General features: G+C 37.8%; 1 protein-coding gene across 4 annotated transcripts in view; it reads right to left on the reverse strand.

The window, feature by feature from the left end:
* Positions 1–24,488, reverse strand: part of PLPPR1 (phospholipid phosphatase related 1) — a 440,629-nt gene that overhangs the window by 396,273 nt on the left and 19,868 nt on the right. For 2 of the 4 annotated variants that reach the window (XM_070519119.1, XM_070519120.1), the window contains exon 2: positions 13,802–13,842. The exons of 1 other annotated variant lie outside the window; for it this stretch is intronic. The gene's annotated coding sequence lies outside the window, so the exon portion shown is untranslated. Of the gene's footprint in view, positions 1–13,801; positions 13,843–14,390; positions 14,559–24,488 lie in introns of those variants that run through there. One more of the 4 variants, XM_070519122.1, reaches the window with a different exon arrangement.

Genomic DNA, 24,488 nt, shown 5'->3' on the forward strand with positions numbered 1-24,488 from the left:
TGTTTACTATTAAAATACTATACTTATTCTACTTTCCTGTAATTTGCTCCATTTTATGAAAATTAACAAAATGTTTTTGAAGAATACAGTGAATATGATCAATTTCTTATATGCACTTATATATATTTTTTTCATTTAATGAAAGCTGTCTAAATAAAGCAAAGCAAACCACTTTGAAAATGCTTATAAATGATTAAGACATGCTTATAATGATTAAGTGTTTAAGTACCATGGTTTTTATTCCATAACCAAGCTGGACAATGATAGACCAGGGTGATATTTGGTTAAAAAAAAAAGGTATTTTAGGTTGTGCTTCCCGGAGGAGGACCTTAAGACGAGGATATGTGGGTAAGTGATTTATCAGGAAATTTATCAAAGAAACCTGGTAGAAGAGAGGAAAAGTGGAATAGGAAAGAACAGGAAATCAAACAAGGATACAATATCCAGAAAAGTCCCTATTGAGCTCCATCTGCCAGGGAATGCTAGAGACAGTATGGTTGTCCCAACACAAAGCCATGGAGCTGGAATACTCACATTCACACCTGGTTTAATTATTCATTCAGGCTGCCCCTTATGACCCCTGAAAGCAATCCCTGCTCTCCATCTGGGCAGTCAAAGTAGGTTCCAAGGGCCTTAGGACAGCCCTCCAGCAAATGGAACCTGGTGCTGGGCATTGAGAGTGAAACCTAGAGCCAGAGTGCTCAGCAAAGGTGAAGGGATCCAAGAGAACATGTGAGGAGGACCAACAGTGTCTGGGACAAAATATGACAGAAAATTTCAAGATTTTCCTTGAATAATAAATTGATTCAAATGGTTCAATGGGGTTTCTATATCCACCAGTCTAGCAAACTTGCTCTTAAGAAGACCACTAAAGATGTCAGCTGTTACCCATCTAATGAATATTTTTTTGACCTCATCTTACTTTCATTCTTAGGGGAGCCACTTTCTCCTTGTTGAAACACACTACCCTCCTCTCTCAGCTTCTCTAACGTCACACTCTCCTGGGTTTCTCCTACTCAGTCTCCTATGCCGGCTTCTCTTGTTTGTCCATAAATCTAAATGTCAGAGCTGATTCTCAGACTTTTCTCTCTTTCATAGTCTCTTCCTTCATCTCATCTATTCCCACTGCTTCAAATACCCTAACAGTGTAATCTTCTCATTTTATATCTCCATCATAGACCTCTCTTCCAAGCTTAAGCCTCATATATATCCAACTGCTTAATTGGTATCTTCACTTGAATATTTTTTAAACTCATCTCAATTTTAAAGTACCAAAATTAGAACATCTAACTCCCCACTACACTCACAAAAAACTCTGTTCCTCCACCAATCTCCCCATTCCACACTTTGCCCCAAGATGTTCAAGCCAGTGCTTGGGACTCAATCTGATTTTTCCCTAAATTCCTGTATCCACTCCCTCAGCCTTCTATGTGGGGTGTACTTCCAAAATATATCCTGGATCTATCCACTTCTTTCCATCTCCACTGCTAACACCATGGTCCAACTCTAGTCTTTCATCTGCATGACTATAGTCATCTCCTGACTAGTCTTCTTCCTTTGACTTCTGCCCCCTTAAAATCCAATGTCCACGTTATAGCAAGGATGATCATTTAAAATTTGATTCTGCCATTTCCGGATTAAAATATTTTATTGGCTTCCTATGGTATTTTAAATCTTGTCACTCCCCTGATTAAAACACTTCGGTCACTTCCCGTGGTATTATAAAATTAAGTACTACAATGTCCTTTGTGACCTGGCCTCTGTCTACCTAAGTTCATCTCACATTTCCACGGCTCATTTTGCTCCATCACGCAGGATGCTGACATTTTCTAGACACCTCTGCATTGGGAATGGACACCTTTAATCCTGGCTTTCCAAATAGCTGGCTCCTTCTCATCCTCTTAGGTCTCAGCCTAAATATCATCTCCTTGAAGAAACCCCCCATTATCACTCTATCTATCTATTGCCCCTTGCTCCTTTGTTATATATGAAAATATTTCTTCTCCAGCACTGATCACAATTGGTACCTATTTGTTTGTTTATTGTTTTATCTCCACTAGAAGGTAAGCTCCTTGAGGACAAGTATCACGCATCTTATCCACCATTGCATCCCAACTTCTGAATAGTGCGTGATTCATATTAGGTGCTAAATAAACATTTCATGAAACACAGGGCTGCTACATCTTGTTTCACTTTTGTTCCTAACAACTTGATCATTTGAGGTCAGTTAAAGTATCGTCACTTTATATAAAAGACCTAACCAAAGCTTAGTTATGGTCAAAACCAAATTTGCATTCTGGGGGAAAAAACTGACGCTTTTTTTTCCACGTTGAACTGATCAGTTTAAATGAGGTTAATAAATGCCAGAGGACTGCTCAGAACGGGCACAAGACTCTAACAGACCTTTCCAGAGCCATGTGTCTCTATTGCAGATGGCAATGCAGTTTCACTGTGATATTTTCAAAACTGTTTTATATACAGACCTTTTCCTCAACTGCCCTTTTTAATATCTGGTAGATACAACAGACTAAACCGATGGTACCATTTCTTGAAACTAGGCAGTGGTACTTGTGTTTTTTTAATTATTTTTCTCCTTATTTAAAGTTTTATTTTAGACTCAAAAGAAGATCCAATTTGGATGGTGCTTCTTGGCCTGATTTCTTCATTATTCAGTTAAGCTAAGTGGATGTGTTAAATGTGTGAATACTTTAAGAGGATGCAAGCTGACACTCTTGTTTCTAGGAAATTTGTTCTTTATAGTCTGCGTAGTTTATCATCTTTTGTCAACGCTAATTGAGATTAATGATCTGACACTATAGATGCTATTGTTTAATAAAATATGGCTTCTTTTGAATACTATTTAGTTATAATTCTGACAATCAAAGTAATACATACTCATTTTAGAAAATTTGAAAGAGGCAGGAAAATTTTTTAGAAAAAAATTTAATTGTCTGCAAAATTCCACCTAGAAATAACTCCATTATTGCATTTTGTTATGTATCCTTCCAATTTTTTATCTACACATATACATATTCATTCATTCATTCAACAAACACTTGTTGAGCATATATCATGTTTCAAAAAGAAGTCTAGATGCTGCTGAACAAGATAGATGAGGTCCATACATTCACATGTCTTGCATTCTAGGGGACAAAGAGAACATAACAAAGAAGATGGTTTCCATTAGTGATAACAGCCATGAAGAACGCAGAACAAGTAATGTAACAGAGTGAAGGTCATAAAGGGTGAGGCAAGGAGGGCTGGCTATTCTAAAGAAGGTTAACAGGGAAGGCCTTTCTAAGAAGAGAATATCTGACCTGAGACCTAAAGAATAAGGAATTGCAAGTCAAGGGAGGATGTACAGGGAGAGCCTTCCAGGTAGGGGAACAGCACGTGCAGGGGAAGAAACTGGTCATTTCTAGTAACTGCCACAGGGCAGTGTGGCTAGGACTAGAGAATAAAAGAGACACAGGCAGGTATCTCTGATATTCATTACACATCTGACTGGCTTCGTGTATACCTTTTTGTTTATGATCTTTTTGATGTAGAGAATTTAAATTTTTATTTTGTCAAATCCATCAGTTTTTTTTTTTCTTTTTGGTTTCTCCCATTAGAAAGTCTTTTAATAACTTTTAACCAGAAAAATATTCACCTGTATTTTTTTCAAGTCCGTTTATTATTTCATCGATATATTCACAGTTTATTATGATATATGATGAGAGTTTAAGTGGTGTTTTCCCTAAGTAAATAACTCATGCCTGAGCACACCTTTTTGAATAATCCTTTTTTCTCTGCTAATTTTGTTTGCACTATTATCATATACTTATTTCTTATATTGAAGGCTTGTGAAGACCAGAGTGATGTGAGTGGAGTAACCTAAACAGTCTTTTAGGACGTTTATTCTGTCAACAGTCTGCAGAAAGAATTAAGTGGTCAAGAGCCGGAAAGGTGGGAGACCAGTTGGAAAACTACTCTTGTCAGCCAGACAGAAGATATCAAGGGCTTGAATTCGGGGCATGACACTAAGCATAGAAGAGAAATTGTGGGTAAGAAAACACTGAAGATATCAGGTAAGCAGAACTCATCAAATGACTGGATGTGTGCCTAGAAAAAACAAGGAGAAAGAAAGATGATTCTGAGTGTAACCGAAAGTGTAATGCCTCCATATCTTGATTCAGGTTGCTTATTCTTACTCAAATGGCCACTCTTACTCAATGTTTAAACATTAGAAAAAGGCAAAATCAATCGTCCTTCTCCTTAGCCCACAAGAAGCAAAAATTAAGGAGCCCAATCTACAAACTGAGCCCTACACTGATGGTAAAGGTTACCCACCCCATATCCCATCTCCCTAGCCCAAACCTTGCTCATCTGGAATTTACCTCAGTGGGCTGAGTCATACTTGTTTCCCCTCCAGCTTTCCAAATCTTTACTTCTGCTTCTTTTTCCTTCAGGACAACCGGTGTGGCTTCTCACTCTCCCTCACCTTGGATTACCCTCACCAGCAGTAGGAATTCAGTTGACCCTTAGGGTTGTGATAAATGCTAAGATGGTTCAATAATTGTTGGCCATAAGTACTCTTCAAAAAACTTGGTCCAAGTCTTTCTTATTCTCCAAAGTGGCCTCCATAGTACCCTGATTAATGTCTCTCTGCAGAAATTCTTCTAACCAATCACTTAGGTAGAACAATTCTCTCCCCAGGTATTCCTCCTGGTGGTTTCAGAGGTGAAGGAGGCCATCCACCCTCTATTCTGCCAAGTCAGTTTTTCTAGACAGTCAAAATTATACAAGATTTAACATAAATATGAAGACATTATGCTGCCACCCACTTCTATCTATGGCATTATAGTACATAGGATAATGAAAGTATTTATCTACAAGTGTTTTACTATAAGAATGTTGTTAAGACAGAAAGGAGATTAGTGGTTGTCAGGAGAGTAACTACTCAGTGGATATGTGGTTTTCATTTTATGAAAAATTCTGGAACTAGTTAATGGTGATGGGTGCACAATGTAAATGTACTTAACGCCACTGAATTGTACACTTTAAAATGTTTTAAAATGGTAAATTTTATGTTATGTGTATTTTATCACAATTTTCTTTAAAAATTGGGTTTGCTTATTATTTTGCTGTTGCGAATGCCATTGACTGGATTTCAAAATGCCCTCTCTATAAATATCCATGGGAGTAATGTCTCAGTATATTACTGATATTGTGAATTGCACAGTGGATCATGTTTTCCTTTTCGCTGGCCAAGAGGAAGGTTTGAGCCCACTTGCACAGCTTATTTTTTTTGTACTAAGGTAGCTCCAGGCTCCATCGTACTTTCCTATCTTTATTTTTCCTTTGTTTCATTTTTCATTCCTATTCTCAATTTATTTTATCTTGCTACCATATATGGATCTTTGTAAGATACCTTAAATCATTTTAAGAATCTGGCAGAATATAAATAACCTAAACATCAAAGTATGACCAGATAAAGTGTTTGCTTATTTTGTTTCTCATAATGTGGTCTCCTTTCCTGGTGTAAATTCCAAAATGGTCCTCGCATTGAGATCTCCAAGAATTCCTATTAGATTTGAGGTGCATTTTTATTAGATAATTAGCTTCCTCACAGTGAACATTTTCTATTTCCTGACTTTATTCACACCTGGTATTTTCCTTTGTTAACTGAACGCCACCCGTCAAGCACTGTATTACAAATGCAGTGATAATGATGAACTATCCTTAACTCTGAGTAACAGCCACTGCTGAGAAAACAAATCTCACTTACTCGCTGTCAGGTTTTTTACTGCTTTCCAAGATTATAAGCAAAAAGAAGCTTAGCAATGCTTTTTTTGTCCGAAGTGCAAAAGCAATTGCTACATTTTAGAAAAGGAAATAATAGGCAATTATGATGTATATACTTCTTATTTTTGTGGCAAATTGGGGAGAACATATATAGCTCCTGAAAGCAGCAATGCAAGCTTTTGTGGGGGGGAGTGGGTTCCTTAACATAAGACAGAGGCTGGTTACAATGGCAGAGAATATTTGTAAATAAAATCTCCATGGTTGGTTCGAAACAAAGATCGAATAAATGGACATTCGGAATATACCTTGGAGGTTAGATGAGACATCACGATTTTATTGATGACTGATAATATGGTGGCAACATTAATGCGTTTATTCACCCAAGAAATGCAGGGTCTGTCCGAAAACTCCCAATGTCAGTCAATGAGGTCCACTCTGGACCCCAAGAATTTGGGGAGAAGAAGGCAGAAAAAGTATAAAGAAAAAAGAAAGCACCAGAATCACATATATGTACTCTAGACCTTTAAAATGTTTAACTGATCTCTTCTGAACTCTCTCTTCAACCAGAAAGGTAGTGATTAAAGATTAATGTCAGATATATTGCCAGGTACTACCTTATACCGAAAGAGCATTAAGATTTATAATTGTCAGAAGACACATTGTCATCATGTTGGAAGATGTTGGTTTTCTGGAACAGATACATTCTCATTTGAAGCTCACAATAGCTATATTTAAGCAAATGAGGAAACACTATCTGAGAGGCAGAATAATTTCTCGACAGTCGCACAGAGAGTAAATGGCAAGACTAGGATTCAAAACAGAATCTATTTGCATTCAGCACTGGAGATCCTAACCATCCCAGGATAGTGCCCCCAGTTCACCCGGCAACACTGACAAGGTGCTCTCACACACCTGTGAGGACCACAAAGGAAATGTTACTGTTGCAAAATTTAAAAGTTCAAACAGGCTGTGGTTTTCACTAAGGCATGGGGATTGTAAGCGCAAGAATCAAAAATAACGCCCGGCTATCCAAGAACCCAGTCCAGAAATTTTGCAATATAAGACATGTGTAAGTGTGCACATGTGCACACACACAAATACACATGTACACACACACATGCATGCATACACACACAGAGTAGCAGGAACTCCACTTTACAACTGCAGGCTGCTGATGATGCCAGGCAAGAAATGCATCACCTTACACTGAAGAAGCTGTGAAAGCAGAAAAATCAATCTACCGTTTTAATAAAAAATGTGAGAAACTGAGAAGATGAGCTATGGTGCAATCACTTTGAGCGGATCTGGCTGTTTTTCTATTAATCATTTCTCTCCCGTGCAGTCAGAAGAACTTTATTCAAGTCTATTCAGCGCCTTGTTGGGGCCACTGCAGAGGCACTGTGACCAAGCGGGACAAGATTATAAAACCGTCATTGTATCCTAAGGGCTGGGAACTGTGTACATAATTGCAGTCTTCAAGTGGAAAAGATTAACCCCGGGAAAAGGGAATCATTTTCTCCAAGACTGGACTATTGAAATTCCCTGACGTGACAACTTACATTCTAGCAGTTACAAATCTTGGATTTAAGATAAAATCTTCTCTCACATCTGGAATCAACTTCCAATCACTACCTTGCTGTTTTAAGAAAGAATTCAAATAAGATTAGATTAATACTTACAACTAGGGTCTTAAATTTTCTTATAGGTCTGGTTATTTTTCTTTATCTTTGTCTTCCACTCCCAAATTAATTTGGGGATGTCGGTGACTGCCTCAGAGGCATTCATACTGTTTCTTCCTGGCATCTGATACTCAGAGTCATTTTGCTGGTTACTGAGTTTCCTAGAGGGAATGGGGAACATTTCCTACGAAGCCTCTTAAATCCACCCACGTGAGCCAACTGAATATCTAAAACATCCAATATCTTGAAGTAAAGGCCTATACACTGGAAGACACTAGTCAAAAAACAGCAATAATGCCTTCAAGGACCCGTCTCCATTAATCCCACTGCAATACACTCTAGGCCCAAGCATCCTCCCTGAGAATGGATGTAGCTGTGGTGCATACAATGTCGATGACCCTTCTGGAACCAAGTTTGACTGCCATTAGATTCCCAACTTCAGGAGCTGTCCAAGGTGGAGGTGTCAAATCTCACCAGCAACACAGAGAGCATGAATAGGATCCCTTTTCTAAATACCATACTCCCTCCTAAGACGGAGTCACCTGAAGCAGGGGCTTTCTTCATATTATTTCAATTGTTTTCTATTGCTTCCTGAAGGAAAAACCCGAAACATAAAAACAAAAGGATGCATTTTCTGAGGAGTAGAATATTTTATCTTCTTACTTTCATTCCAATCCCAAACATCGTTAACTTTTTATGACTCACTCCCCTTACACTCTCTCCTAAGGTTCAGATAATCATAACACTATTCTTTTGGAAATCTTCTTGTATCGTATGAGTTTGCTAGCCTGATACTTCGGTGGCTTTGGCTGTGGGCTTTACTGGCCTCTGCACGTTTGCATGCTGTTATCCTACCCTGAGCTCCATTTTCTTTTGTGCCCTTTTTTGGCATCATGCTCTCTCTACCCCCTGGATAAGCTCTTCTTTCTCATCTGTACCCACCTTCTCCTCAACCGCAGCACCAAAAAGACTTCATGATTCTCTAAAGCCCTAAATGACCTCACCCTTAGCAATATCATCCCAGGATAAGACCTTACTCACTACACTTCAGGTCCTCTAAGGGGGCCCATCCTTGGCCCACTGGCCACAAAATTTGAGACTTCACTGGTTCTAGATCCCTCTGGTTTTACTGTCCACTTTGTTTCTCTGTCAAATCCACTGACTACTCTAGTCTCAGGACCAATAATGTCTTCAGGCTGTTAAATATTTCTGACCTCAAAAACTCATATTGTATAATATGAATGTGTTTCCTTGTCACTCTCTTCTGAGTCTATTGGGCAGTATTCTAGTCCATATGTGTGCAGATCAATGCTATTTATCCCAGTCCTATTGTTTGGGGTACAAAAGAATCTCTTTAGGATAAAGAGTGAGAGAGATCTAGAAAAATCATCCTTCTTTCTATACTTTCTCCTCTTTCCCTTTTTCAAAGTATCCATTTATCATCTTTAGTTTATGGGAGTAAAATTTTGACTTTATATTTAGAACAGGTGAGAGGGGCTCAGAAAGATTATTTTCACAGCATAAATTAAATCTTGTAATTCCTTCCATCAGCCTCTTCCAAGACATAAATTACATATTCATAGACCAAATGATGAGTTTCTACACAAGATAGCCATCCATTTTATGTGGATTAGTAAAAGCAAATTCATTCAGATCCCATTAATTTGATATTTCTCATGAAGTAGGACTGTGGTTTAGCTGTAGTCTGTGAAAAAAAATGGCTATCCTTAGCAAATTAAGACAAAGTGATAAGAAGACTACATATGACATCAATCTTCAATCTCTTCTAACTACGTTTTTTTCAAGAACTCGAAAAGTATCAGTATACACATATCACAAAATTCTTTGTTCATCAAATTATTGTTGATATTTTGTGCCAAACAGCTACCCTGAGGGAATTTACAAACTACAAATTTCCCTTGTTAAGAAATCATTCTCATGATTGGGTTTTTTAATTATCCAACACTGGATGCATACAAAAGAAAGTCACATGTACATAAATTGTGAAAGATAACAATAAATACCCCATGATTTCATTACCCAGCCTCAGAACTAGAACATTCATAACATCCCTGTATTGACCTCCAAGCCCTTCTTATCCCCTCATTTGCCTCTTCCCAGATCTTTGCCAAAACTAACCACTATCCTGAAATTTATATTATCATTCTTTTGCTCTTCATATAATATTGCTCCATATGTATATATTCCTTTTTTTTGGGGGGGGGTGGGGTGAGGAAGATTGGCCCTGAGCTAACATCTGTTGCCAATCTTCCTCTTTTTGCTTAGGAAGATTGTCCCTGAGCTAAAAATCCCTGCCAATCTTCCTCTATTTTGTATGTGGAATGACACCACAGCTTGGCTTGATGAGCAGTGTGTACGTCCACACCTGAGATCCAAACCCACGAACCCCGGGCCACCAAAGCAGAGCACACGAACTTACCCACTACACCACCAGGCTGCCCTCATATGTATATATTCTTAAACACTACATTGTTTTCCTTGTTTACAAACTTTTAAAAAATGGTATTGAGATTTATGGACTCTTTTGTGACCCACTTTTTGTCACTCAGTATTATGTTTTTAAGATTCATCCATGCTATATTGTGTAGCTATGATTTGTTCATCTTTGCTATCATATAATATTCCATTTTATTTGTCTATTGTCATGGCAATGGATATTTGGGCTGTTTCCAATAATTTCCTCTTACAAATAACACTGCTAACACTGCTATGAACATCCTTGTATGTGTATGGTGTTTATATTCGAGAGTTTCTCTAGAACATACCTAGGGAAAAAATGCCAGGTGCTGGAGTATATTCAAGTTTACAAGATAATGCTAAAAAGTGTTTCCAAAATGGTTGTACTAGTTTATACTTCCCTCAGCAAGGTATAATCTTCCATTGATCCATATCCACTCCAACGGTTAATATTGGCAGAGATGTCTTTTAAATTTTGTCAATTTAGTGAACGTATAATGTTGTATCGTTGTGGTTTTAATTTATATTTCCTTGATTATCAATAAAATTGAGCAAATTATCATACATTTACTGGCCATTTGGATTTCTTTTGTGAAATGTCTATCCAAGCCTTTTGTTCATTTTATATCAGCTTATCTGTCTTTTTCTTATTGATTTGTAGGTATTATTTATTAATCAATAAAATCTCATTGATTTGCAGATACTCATTCTTTGTCAGTTACGGCTATATTGCAAATTACGTTTGGCTTGTGACTTGTCTTTTCATCCTCCTTATGGTGTCTTTTGTTGAATAAAAGTTCTTCATCTTAATGTAACTGAATTTATCAGTCTTTTCTTTTATGGTTAATGCTTTTTATGTTTTAAGAAATCATACCCACCTCTGAAATAAAATAAATAAGCAATCATTCCTCTGATGTATTAAGTCTTTGCCCTTACAAATAGTATAATTTAATTTCTTTAAAGTATTCTATAATTTTAACAGTATTGGGGTATTCCTAGGACCACCTGAACCATGATCACCTAGGTATTTTTAAAATGCTATCTCACAGTCCTTATTTTTTCCTGAATATTTACTGAGTAACTTTTATATGCCAGGTTCTGTTCTAAGCCTGAGGATACAGAAGTAAATAAAACAGACAAAATACCCATGACATTTTGCGGTTTACATGGATGGGGGAGAAAGAAAATGTGCAATAAGTGGGTAAAATGCATAGTATGCCATCTTCTTATCTGTCTTCCTCCTTTGTTTCTCTATTCTGAGACCCTTAGCTTTTCCCACTCAGGTATTTGACACTGACTGTTCTGCTATGGCAATGACATCTTTGCAGATGCTGTCAGAAAATTTAACCTACGACAAATGTTTAGCCTTGATGATTTCATCCTGGGGAGAGCTGCTAGCATATAGCAATATGCGGGATGCTAGTGAGCTATAAACACTCATTTCTAACATGCAGGGAAGTTGTTTCAATTAAGTACTTCTCTAATCTTCGCAGAAGCCCACTATCTTGGTTGATGTTTGAATACCTGATCATATTAATAAATACACCAAGTCACTTGCTTTCTCAAAAAATAAGCTTTTAGGACTCACAACTAAGAATATACAGCTATGTACCGGGGGGCTTTGGGGAGAAAAAGGAGAAAAATTTAAAAATCTTAAAAAAAAATAAGCTTTTTTCTTACTTGAAAAAATGTGTTGGGGCTGGCCCCGTGGCCAAGTAGCCAAGTTCGCGCACTCCACTGCAGGTGGCCCAGTGTTTCGTTGGTTCGAATCCTGGGTGCGGACATGGCACTGCTCATCAAACCATGCTGAGGCAGCATCCCACATGCCACAACTAGAAGGACCCACAACGAAGAATATACAACTATGTACTGGGGGGCTTTGGGGGGAAAAACTTTAAAAAATCTTTTAAAAATACGTGTTGCTTTAATGGCAAATTTAGACCTTAAACTTTGGATTTACAACAGAAATATTAAATATTATGCTTTGGATAACTGTAGAAACTGCACTTTGGGAAAGTTCAAAGTTGGAATCAAGACAGAGGAAAGATTCCATATATAATATTGCTTAAGGCTTCTGTGCAGATTGTCCACTTACAATTTAGCCCCCAAATCCCCCCTTTATGCTCTCTCCAGCATCTCGGGGGAAGACAGCCCGGGAACTAGATTTCCTGAAATCCCTACAACAGAGTTCTAGGTTAGAGAATGCCAATGAGAGGCATCAGGCCTGCTGAGAAGGCGAGAGAGAGGAAAGTCAAATCACTGTTCCCAGCTGCAGCAGCCATGGGCCCCTGCACGTGCAGGATTTTGCGAGCACCTCTACATACTTCCTCATGAATCTCCTAACTTGGTGCTGCAGGTTTCTGAGGTTTCTGCAACTTTCTGATTCCCTGAAAGCTGGTGGTGGACCTGAGATCTAGCAATGACCCTCCTTAATCTTCTATACCCTCGGCTCTTCTAACGGTTTTGAAAGCACCTAACTACCTGCATTAAATCTCGCTCTTGTTTGAATTACCTAGAGAGGTTTCTGTTTTCTAAACTAAATCCCAAATAATACTCTATCCCATTCCACTTCCTTTTGCCTCTTTCTTTACGTCTAAATCCTCAAATCGTGGTTGATTTGATTGACAGCTTTCGAATAGAGAAGACACGCCTCCATCCAGATTCCTGAAGTGCAGGCTTGAAACCCCAAAAAGTCTAACCTTTAAGTAAATTGACTTAATTGAGAGCTCAATAGATCCTTTGAGCTATAGAAAAAACAAACATCAACATAAGAATTTATTTCATTTCATTATTATTGTGGCCATAAAATTTTCAGAACATGTAGGAATTTCTACTCATAAATATGTGTGTGCATGTACTGACAAAGATGGCCTTTTTGAGAATTATGTATTTTGAACATCTGATCAGCTAATTAAATTTGCTAAACTTTAAAGGTCATATTTCTACTAATGGTCAATTTACTGAACATCTGAAATGTGCCTTACAATTTAGCATCTGCATTAGTTTGCTGGGGCTGCTGTAACAAAGTACCACAAGTTGAGTGACTAAAACAACAGGAATTTGTTGTCTCTCAGAAGTCTGAGATCAAGGCGTCAGCAGGGCGATGCTCCCTCTAAAGGGGGCATAACGGCACTAGAGAAAGATCTGCTCCTGGCCTCTCTCCTAGCTTCTGGTGCTTTGCTGGCAATCTTTATTGTCACCTGGCTTGCAGATTGTCACCCCATTCATCTTCACATGGTGTTTTCCCTCTGTGTCTGTCTCTGTGCCCAAATTTCCCCTTTTCATGAGAACACCAATCGTACTGGATTAGGGTCCACCTTAATTACCTCATTTTTACTTGATTACCTCTGTAAATACCCTATTTCCAAAAAAAGTTACATTCTGAGGTACTGGGAGTTAGGGCTCCAACATATCTTTTTGGGGTGACACAATTGAACCCGTACCAGCATCCTTCAGAATTGTTTCTCAATAGTGCCCTCAAGGCAAGATCTAGACATCACCCACAGATTACAAGCCATATTCTGAATTTAATAAAATTCTAACAATTAAATGTAAGTATAGTTTCATCCTTTAAATTTTCTTCCCATGTGTCACTGAAGTGAAAAGATTCCCGGCTCTAGATGACCTTGATGTTGTCTGTTTCATATTGTACATTTAGATCGCTTCTCTAATTATGAGAACAATATATGATCATAAAAATTCAAGCCGTACAGAAGTGAACAGAGCAAAATGTCTTCTCCAGCCTCCTTCCTTCCCTGCCCCAAGTCCCATGTCACAGACAGGTTCCATGCAGGGTACAGGCTTCTAGATCTTTTTAATGCATTTACATATAAAACATTTTCCTTCTTTTTGCTTACCTGAATTTTCTAAAGTGTCTGAATGAACGCAGATTGTTTACCTAAAAAAGAAAAAATAGAAGCTTTAAAAAATGAAATGGAAACTTCATTCCAAGATATCTTAATTGTATCTCTAGAATTTTAGGGGGAAAGCAAGACAGAAATACCCTTAGTGGGGAGAAAGGCAACTTTTCGTTGGCATATTGCAATAGAAATACCCTTCAAGTTCATTATAGTCAGTTACTATTCAATTGGGAAAGAACCAACTAGCGCAGTTCCTGGCACACAATAGCGACCCAATAAATATTAATTAATCAATTAGACAATAAAGTTAGTCTCCAGAAAACATCTTTTGGGACTGGAGAGTCTGGATTAGGAATCTGAGGGGGCACAGGTGGTGTTGTCATTGCGTCTTCCAACTAACAGTTGGGAGTTTCAAAGAGAAAGGAGGCTATGGGAGGTGAAAGGCTGGCTGTGCAGATGGTGTCAAGGAAGGAAATTTAGATTTCTGGACTACAATCTAAAATACCAAAATGGTAAGCTTTGGGCTAAAAATGCGGTACATGTTAGCAGTACAGGGAAGCGTATGTTTGTCCAAAAATGAACTAACCTGATGAAAAGGTCCTGAAGATTGATCAGAAGATTTGGACACTGGTCGAAGCTTTGCCTCAATTAAGCACAATTAAACCAAATCATTCAACCGACTACATCCTAGTCAACTTTTTAAATGACAACACAACGTCTTCAAGCCCTTCTAATCTTAATACTCAATGTATCTCTAAAGAGAGAGAGAGAAAACAAAAAAGTGAGGTGTGTATCCACTTACTGAGGACACTTGGCAGGCATGACATGGAAAGAATAACGTTCAAGGTACCCAGTGGTATCCACAAGACAATAGTTAAGAATAGATTCAGAAATAATAGTCACAGTCTCAGCTGATTACACATTATTATGTAGAATGTGGGTAGAGAACAAAGAAATCTTGATTTTGTAAAAAAAAAAAGGCAAATGCAACATTTTTGTTGTCCTCAGACTTCGTAGGCAGCTGCAAAGAAATTAAATATTGTGGTTTATGTGAAGGAAAGAGCGGTAGAATTTCATGGAGTGTAAATAGGATATACATCCGCTCAGAGATTCTTAAGCATGAGGGTGAAAACACCCCCAAGAATATAAGGGTGAGGGTAAAAGAAGAGATCAACTCTAACAATGCATTTATCCATCCATTCATTCATTCATTTGGATGATATTCAAAATATTTAACACCTGGTATGGTACAACCAATCAGAAGGTACACCGTTGCCCAACCAGAAGAGATACTAGCTGTAAGCAAATGATATAGTAACGTCGGGTACGCGGTGCGTGTGTGCCAATGGCCTGCCATCCCTGTATTTAGCAATTGAGTACATAAGAACAGTGTGTGTGTGTGTGTGTGTGTGTGTAAAAACATACGGAATGCTCTTCACCACATATACCCCCACCTTACATGACATCTTAGGTCCAAATTACTGTTAATAAAATTGTAAGATTACACATTTACTCTTCCAAGAAAAAATTTTGAAATTTTCATTTAATTTAAAAACCCATTTTACTTTAAATATTTGGCTCAATCCTATGTTTGACTGGTTTAAAAAACTACAAGTTCTTTTATACCATGTTTTGCTCATTCTTGCGACATTGGAGTAAAATATCCAATAATTTTAAATGTTTCTCCATGCCTTTTATATACGAGAATGTATTTATCTTGCCTTTACACATGAAATCTAACTTAAATAGTGCTAACTTTCAAACAGAAATTTGAAATCAGTACCCCATCGTTCTCCAACATTTATTATTCCTAAGGAGAATTCTGAGACAGCCAGATTTTTATTCCTTTTCAGGTAAACATTATATGCACTGAGATTTTTCTCTTCATCTGAGTATGTTTTGCCAGTAACTATCTGAGTGTGATTCTCTTTATTTTTTAATTCTCTTTTTCATTTTTATAGATTTTTTTTCAGGAAACTTATCTGCTTTTATGTCTCTCTTATTGCTTCTATCTCTATTTCTCTATTCTCTCCTTATGAGATTTTCTTTTTCAAAACAGCTGTAACTCCTATTAACAAATAGTTTGCTAAAAAATGCATATGTATATATGTGTGTGTATATAAATGTTTGTGTATATGGGTAATATACATATGCATGTAATTTTTAGCCTCAGCTTCTAAGTTAGGCTATGTTCTTTCTTCCTTTCCCTGGCTCTGCCACAATTTTCCCATTGGCTTCATGTTGTGTGGATGTTGCTGAGGTGGTTGTTACTGTTGTTTTCATTATCAAATGAGCACTAGTCTGCCCAAACATCATGTTTGTCAACAGACAGGTTTTTTGGGGATTTCTTTGACTTTGTTCACTACACATTTGGATCCAGATCAAATCCCCTCTCTGGGATCTAAAATGAAGGGCAGATTGACGTATTCAGTCATGGCCAGTGAATGGTAGATTTGGGATAAGAACACAGCTCTTTTGACTCCATACTTTCCCCAGTGCTACACTCTAAGTACTGATACAACACTGTGATGAAGCACTGATGCTGATATTTACAAATGTATGCCTCTGTGAGTGCATATGTGAATAAACATATGTAATTCACAATAACAGTCTATTCTGTAACAGAGGAGGATGCAAGATAACGCTAAAACCAAAGATAATATATCGTTACCGAGATGGTGTAAGCAGAGGGCTCGGTAAAGCTTATCCAAAGAGCACTATATATTGCAGAAAATTGAAGGACTTCTTTCATATTCACAATATATGCGTGATACTCCTGCTCCCTGTGGCTGTCTCATTTGCCCTAAAAGAGCCTGTAGAGTGACGTGATTGTAAAGCGAAATGCAGCACGAGGAGTGATTTCACATTTTACACCGTCCACTGATTAAGTGATCCAGTTTACAGCAATGTCAACAGTCATTAAGAAAAGTCAGAGATTAGACACTATATAAAAACAAACAGACTAGGCAAATGGATAAATAGCTTTTAGAACTTGCTGATGCTTAATAATGGAATTTTGTAATGAAATTAAAGACTGTTTCGCCTGTAAATAACGACATTAGTAACATACAAAACTATTGCACGGCAGCACATCTCCTGTATGCCTTCTGGGGTCCCTCAGTGGCAAGTCCTTTATGTTATGCATATTTATTGTCTTGATTCTTTGGGGGATCATTGTCATATAGAATCACCTTGAACTCTTCAACTTTATGGAGAAAAGTCTGGAAGCCACTCATATGATACCATAGCCCTGCTCCCCAGAGTCTTGCTAAATATTTAATATGCAACAAATTGTTAAAAAGTCAATTAGCATGACCTCACAGTCCCTTTGAAGTTTAAATGCAAGTTTCTGTCTTTTAATTGTAGAAAACTAAGTGATTTTGTACATGATTCAGTCACCTAACAACCTATCAAAAATTTGCTTCTCGATTCTTTTTTTTTTTAAAGATTGGCACTTGAGCTAACAACTCTTGCCACTCTTCCTTTTTTTTCTCTGTTTTTTCTTCTCAAATCTCCCCAATACATAGTTGTATTTTTAGTTGTGGGTCCTTCTAGTTGTGGCATGTGGGACACCGCCTCAGCGTGGCCTGAAGAGCGGCACCATGTCCGTGCCCAGGATCCAAACGAGCAAAACCCTGGGCCACCAAAGCAGAGAGCATGAACTTAACCACTCAGCCACGGGGCGGCCCTGCTTCTCAGTTCTTGGCAGATTATTTAGGTTATGCTTTTTCACTTTGAATAAAAACAAAATAATTCAAAGAAAATCCCACCAAGGAGATATAGGCAAAACTCACTTGGATTCATATCCATTGATTTTTTTATGTTTTACTTATTGCGTTTAACATAAAATACTAATTTGCTAATGTCAATTAAAGAAAATTTAGAAAATAAAAAAATTACGAAGAAATTATCAGCAGTACTTTCACAATTTAGAAATAATCATGGTTAACGTAGACATTTATTCTGGGTAGCTGTTCAATAAATGTTTACTGTGACTTTACCATATACCAAATACTGTGCTAAGTGCTATAAATACAACAATGAGCCCTCGCCCTCCTGCAGCTAACAGTCTGATGAGAAAGGAAGACACTTAACAAATAATTATAAATTTGATCAACAGTTCCATAGTAGTAGTTCTGGATACTTTGGGAGCATTCAATCAAAGATTTATAGAGTCTATCATTTAGAAAAGAGTTCCCTGAAGAACTGATGCATGCTCCTCCCACCAGCATGTAAGGTCCATACAGACTGAGATCTGTTCACTATAGTTCCCAGAACACAGGTGGAAAAATCAGATAAAAAGAGAGACAACTCTCCAAATAAATGGGAAAGATGAAAGATAAAAGGAAAAGTAAAACTGAAGATTAACAAATTTAGTGAAGGGAGGTTCACAGAAGTCTTATTTGAAAACATCTACTTTCTCTGTGAAGTAGGAGGTACCTTAACCTGCTGAGAATTTAAGAATTGGACAAAGGAAGTGTCAGCAGTCTGAGGAAAGAAGGAAGAAAGTATGAAACAGGTGTGGATGGCTAGAGCTTGAGTTGCCAAGGACACTGGTGAGTATAGACCAATTGAGGTTGGTAACCATAAATTTATACTGACATCAATTTGATCAGTTTTCTGCTCACAGGACCGGAAAGCTGAGTACAAGCAAGGCAAAGGCAAACAGCTGGGCTCTCCTAGAGTTTGGTTTTACCAAACAGATACATTATAAGGACAAGAAACAGGAAAGCATAATGTCTTTGAGGTTCATCTGTGGCATGTAGCAGGAGCTTGCTTCTTTTTGTTACTGAGTGGTATTTAATTGTATGTATTTACTATATTTTGTTTATCCATTCACCAATTAGCAAACAGTTGGATTGTTTCCACTTTTGGACTATTACAAATAATGCCACTATGAACATTTGCATACAAGCCTTTCCTTGGGTAGGTACCTAAGAGTGGAATTGTTAAGACATCCGGAAAATATATGTTTAAATTTTTAGGAGTATACGAAATTGTTTTCCAGAATGGCTATTCCACTTTTCATTCCCACCAGTAATATATAAGGGTTTCATTGTCTCCACATTCTTGCTAGCACTCGCTATTGTTGGTCTTTTGGATTACAGCCATTCTAGTGGGTATGTAGTGACATCTCACGATGGTTTTAATTTGCACTTCTCTAGTGACATTTCAACGTGTATTTTTGGGACATTTGCCTACATTCTTTGCTTTGCTGGGGTGCCTCCATTTTTAACTCAGTTTCTTGTTCTAATAGCTCATTAATTAACTCGTTTCAAAAGTTCTTGTTTTCTTTGATTTAACCTACAGTACAGTGTAGGTGCATTTCTGTTTCTTGCTGAAAACTGTTCTCAAAAGTTTATTTTTTTCTCTGCTTCTTTCTATTTTATTTTTCTTATTTTATCTTTCAGAATCATTTCATAATTTCTGTCAGATTCCATTCTGTTTTGTTTTGCTCTATTTTCATCCTTGAATGAGGATAGATTTAACCTGAACTGTTTATTTACCCTAAAATGATCTGGTTAATTTCTCCCTGAGTCACTTCCCTGGACACCGTTAAATTCCTCTTAAATCCTAAAATGAAAGAAAATCTCATAATCTAGCAATCTGAGGAAAGGGTCTGGGACTGTGGGAAATCTCAGCAGTCATCTTTTGGAAACCACTTCTTTGTTGAGAAGCTATAGACACTTTTCTGTATTTGATTCTCCGCTCCTTGAACTCAGTATGACTGAGAGTCTCCTTCTTCCTGACATTACTGCCCATCATTTTTGGGGTGACCCCATCTTATTAGTGAGAAGTCATGCCAAGCAAAAGCTTGCTACCTGCTGACTTCCTATTTGGTATGACCATGTTACTCTTTGAGCCCCACCAGAGCCACTTCCAAATGCTATTGATCTATAGTGAAAAAAGGAGCTCCAGATGGCATGGCCCTCACTGTCGATTCTTCCTTTATCCACGAAATGTATTCATCTTACCAAGATTTTAGACACAGTGAGTCTTTTTGGCCTACAAACTCAGGTGGTTTTCCAGTGAGTAAAAAAATTTTAAAGCAACTTATTTTCCATTTGTCCTGATCTCTTTATATGACATTTACTCATTTTTCAATATCTTGTCTGTTTTCCATTCCTATCATCTTTACATTTCCATATCCTTTTTTTCTATATTCCAAGAAAGCATTTTAAAATTGTCTTCTGTGTATCTCACATAATTTCCTAAAGTCTCTTTTGCCTTGTGTACTCCTAATTCTGATTTTAAATCTGAAGTTATGTTTTGAATTTAATTAAACCCTAATCCAGGTCTTTATTTCTGAATGCCTTTCAAAAATCTCTTTTGTTCGTCTCACTGGGCTGTCTCATTATATTATCTTTGACCTTTCATCATAGAGTTGACGAGACACTATGAATTTAGTTAATCTCATAAACAGATGCTATCAAAATACTCTGTAAATCCTATAGCAAATCTTTATCAAAAAGTTTGTACTTCTGAATTTTTAATATCTTTGTTTTGCCAACCTATTTTTTGAAGAATCCCATATTGGTTTTCCTATCTCTGCTCTCGCTGGAATTAGAGATCTACCAAGACCTAGGCTTTCCCTCACTGCCCATCTGGTTGTTTTTGGAATTTCTTTGCTCTTAAGCGTGAATGCTGCTTTATATAGCTTTACATAACAGTTCTATGAAACAATGGCAGCTGTAGCAAGGAAATTTCCTGTGTCATTCCTTCCTTGCATTTGGTTACACAGCTGTGACAGAGGCCAGCTTTCTCTTGAGAGCTTTATGCTTCGCCTAGCCTCTGTGCCAGTTACACAGTTTGGCCCTCAGAGGCCTCCCTCCTGGACTTTCTGCTCGGTGCAAAAGTCCTGCTGTGCTGCCAGCCTTTCGCTTGATTTAGCTACTGCATGGATCCTGGGGCTGCCTTCAAATGTTGTTGCTCCAAGACAGCAAAAAGGATTCTAAATGATTTGTTCCCTTTCTGTATCCCAGCTCATCCTTTTCTCTCCAAAAAAAATGACATATAAGTGAATTTCTACCAGCTGCTACTGTCTCAGAAAAAGTTATCGAGTCAGCCTTTAGTTTTCTCTCATCTTTAATCCTTTGTTAACTCCCAAAAACTGTAGCAATTTGTTTGTTCTAAATTTATTCAGTCCCCTAATCTTTATTGATGGTTACTTATCCTATCCCACCAACCACGCTCAGACTCACAGGCCCCTATTCATGTAATATCATCAGTGCTGACACACACATACAGCACACACATGCGCACACACACACTCATAGCATACACATAGTTACACACAATTCCTTAAAGTCAAGAACGTGACAAAGCTAATACTATCACAATTAATTATGATTGTTCTGGAGATCCAATGCAATTAGGCAGGAAAACAAAACCAGCAAAATAAACATTCGCAAAAATGAGGTCAAAATATTATTTGGATGCGATAGGTCTACCTGACAAATGCAAGGAAACCTATGGTAAAACTATAGGAACTGGTAAAAAGAGTTCATTGAGATCACAATTTATTGTTGACTGGAACACATTAAAAAACCAGATGAATAGTTTGACTTTCTTTTGATTATTTGAAATAGTGTCTGTGCATGTGTGCATATCTGTGTGTGTGTGCACGTGCAAGCATGTGCATAGGATGAGAATATCAAAATGTCAACGGTGGTTATCTCTTTGGGTGATAAGATTACAAATTCTTGTTTTTTTCCTTATCTATATTTTCCAAATTTTCTATAGTGAACGTGCGTTGTTTTTATAACAAAAAGATGAGTTTTAAAATAGATGAAATGACACAATGAATGCTAACATGCCTTGCTATATTAGTAGCTCCCTTCCTATGACTCACCTTAGTGAATATTTAGGAATATGTTAAGAAAGGCATCCTTGAAATTATAATTCATGTAAAAATGATTATTTATTTTTTATGATAGGGCCTTTAACAAAGCATGTCTGAAGAATAAGTCCAGCCAAGCATAAATACAACCTGAAAAATGAAAACAAGAGCAATGAACTAAAATCCTTCACAAAGACCTTGTAGGGTGGTATATAATGAGATTCAGGTTTTAATAATAGAAAAGAATTTCAATGCAAAATGTGTATGTTAATGTCAGTTTGGGATGAAGTGCAAATACACCGGCAGTTCTGCAGAGTCCTCTCTTCTGTCTTCTAGATTCCCTTTCTCACTTGTCCCTGAATAGCCTGGGAAAATGCACACATCCTGAGTGTTCAACAAATATTTATAAAGATAAATGGCAAAATAACTTTCCAAGGGTAATTCAGCTATTTTCCAGGACAGAAGTTAATACTAGGAAAGACACTTGGTGGAAAGTCCTCCAAATACAGATTTCAACTTTAAATTAGCAAATATTTGTCAGACTATAGCAAGTGCTCAAGCATTTATACATATTTTAGCTAATTGAATTTCATAACATCCTAAGAGGTAAATATCTTTTTCCCAGGTTAGATATGAGGACACTTAGGCTCTATAAAGTGAAGAGTCTTGCTCAAAGTGAAGAGCAAGGTGGGTAATGCTGTCCCATCTATCAAATGAACAAATAGAGGCTGTAAGGGAACTGCCGTTGATGCCAGATGAGAGGTTTTCTTTGATGTCAGAGTGGAAGCGATGACTGCCTTTGCTAAACAAGGCCCGAGGACTATGCCAGATACCAGGGATATAGTGGTTTTCACAAAGTACGAGCCTTGTTTTTTCCTTCATAATACTTACGTTCTAGTTGGAAAAACAAGCCTTAAGTCGATGATCTCTTTAGTACTTATTTTAAATAGTGGAAAGGACTGTAACAGAGAAGCATAGGTGAATAAGAGTTGTCCACGTGAAGTCTGCAGGTAAGATCATTCCCAGGTAGATGGCACCCCATATTCGAAGACTCTGAGGCAGCAAAAAGCCATGATAATCCAAGAGAATGACCAAGAGCGAGCCGGTTTGAGTGGATAGTGACCAAGAGCAAACAGTGGCAACAGATGAGGCTGGAGGGGTAGGCAGGGCCAGATGGAACTCGTAAGGCGTGTTAAGGATTATTTTTATCTTTATCCAAGGGGCAAAGTGAAGCCAAAGAGTTGGTTTAAATAAGGGAGTGACACAGCACACTTTCTTTTTTTAAAAGACTGCATAGCCTACACTGTGGAGAAAAGATTGGAGGGAGGCAAAAGTGAATGTGGTGTGGGGCGTAACTCGTGTGTGCTTCCCTTCACTTTTCCCCTCAGTTAACAACTCCCAAAAGTGCCTTCAAGTTATTTCCCCTGTGACGTTCTTCACCTTGTGGTTTGAATGGAATTTCTCTCCCTTAGCTCTAAGAGTAAGCCTCCAGTCCACAAAATCCATCCCTCTGACCACATGAAGCAATCAGTTCTGGGAAGCTGTGACCTAAATTATGTACATGAGATGTGAGAGAGTCTCACTGAGAAAGAAGCTTTGTCACTATGAGAGCTGCTGAGAGAAATGTTTTCTTTTCCCAAAGATCATGAACAAAGAAGCATGAGGACCTAGGACCTCCTGGCAGCCCTCTTATTTGACAGGGTGATCCAGTTTGAGCAGAAAGGAGAAATTGAAAGATACCAGGATTTTAGTGATGTTGGCGACATTCTCAATCAAGTCTTGCCTGAAGCCAACTCTAACTCTGGCTTTTTCAGTTATATAAATAAAAGTCCTTTATTGTTTAAGCTGTTGTTTATTATTTGCCACCAAAAGATTCCTTGTGGAGATATCTCTTAGGAGGCTGTATTCCAGGATAGAGATAGCATTAGCATGGGCTAGGACTGTAGCAGTAAACATAGATGAATGTGAGATTTATTTAAGAGTTCTACTCAATAGAATTCGTGGTGAGAGGTTTGAAAGAGAAAGAGGTGTCAAGGATGATTGCTAGGTTTCTGGGTGGTACACAGTGGTGCTATTTGCTGAATTCAGAACTGCTGAAGAGGGAGCAGGCTTCAGGCTGGGTTCAGGGTTGGGGAAGATGAGCACAGTTTTGCACACATGGAGTCTGAGGATCCGATGAGCTATCCAAATGGAAATGTCACAGGCAGTCGGACATGCAAAGCACATAAGAAAGGAGTAATAAAATAGTACTAAATAACAGGCTTTTTCTGCCTCTATTTCTCACTCTCCTTCAAACAGATGTAAAAGAGCAAGTCCAGATAATCTCCTACAGTCAGCCTGTTCTCAAGCCTCTAAAATGATAGTCAGAAGAGTGACAAGAAAAAGTAGGGCAAGATATTCTTTGCTTAACAAAGGAGGGAAAGGACAGGCTCTCCCATTCTGTAGAAAATGATAGAAATGCTAAGGAAAGTTAGAAATGGGTATGAGCCATAACATCTTCAGTGGATGGAATAGGATCTGGAAGGCAAAAAACCTGAGAACACTAGTAACCTGATGATTCAGGAGAGAGAAAAGTTTCAGTTAGTAACAACGTGAAGAAGTCTTTCTAGTCCACTAAAATACCATGATGTGGGTGAGATCTGAACATGGCCAGGCAGGGGTAAATACGTGCCGTTATGAGCCTCACTTTGAGCAAATGGCCTTTGTGCATCCTAGGGAAGTAGATGCCACCCACAACAGGGAAAGAAAGAGTAAACACCTCTAACTGACAGCCACAGATCCAGTGGTGTCTATGGTTTGTTTTTATTTTTTTATATCTGAAGCCAAGACATTTTGATGTGGGAA

Source organism: Equus asinus, chromosome 10, assembly GCF_041296235.1.
Source record: "Equus asinus isolate D_3611 breed Donkey chromosome 10, EquAss-T2T_v2, whole genome shotgun sequence".
NCBI lineage: Eukaryota > Metazoa > Chordata > Mammalia > Perissodactyla > Equidae > Equus > Equus asinus.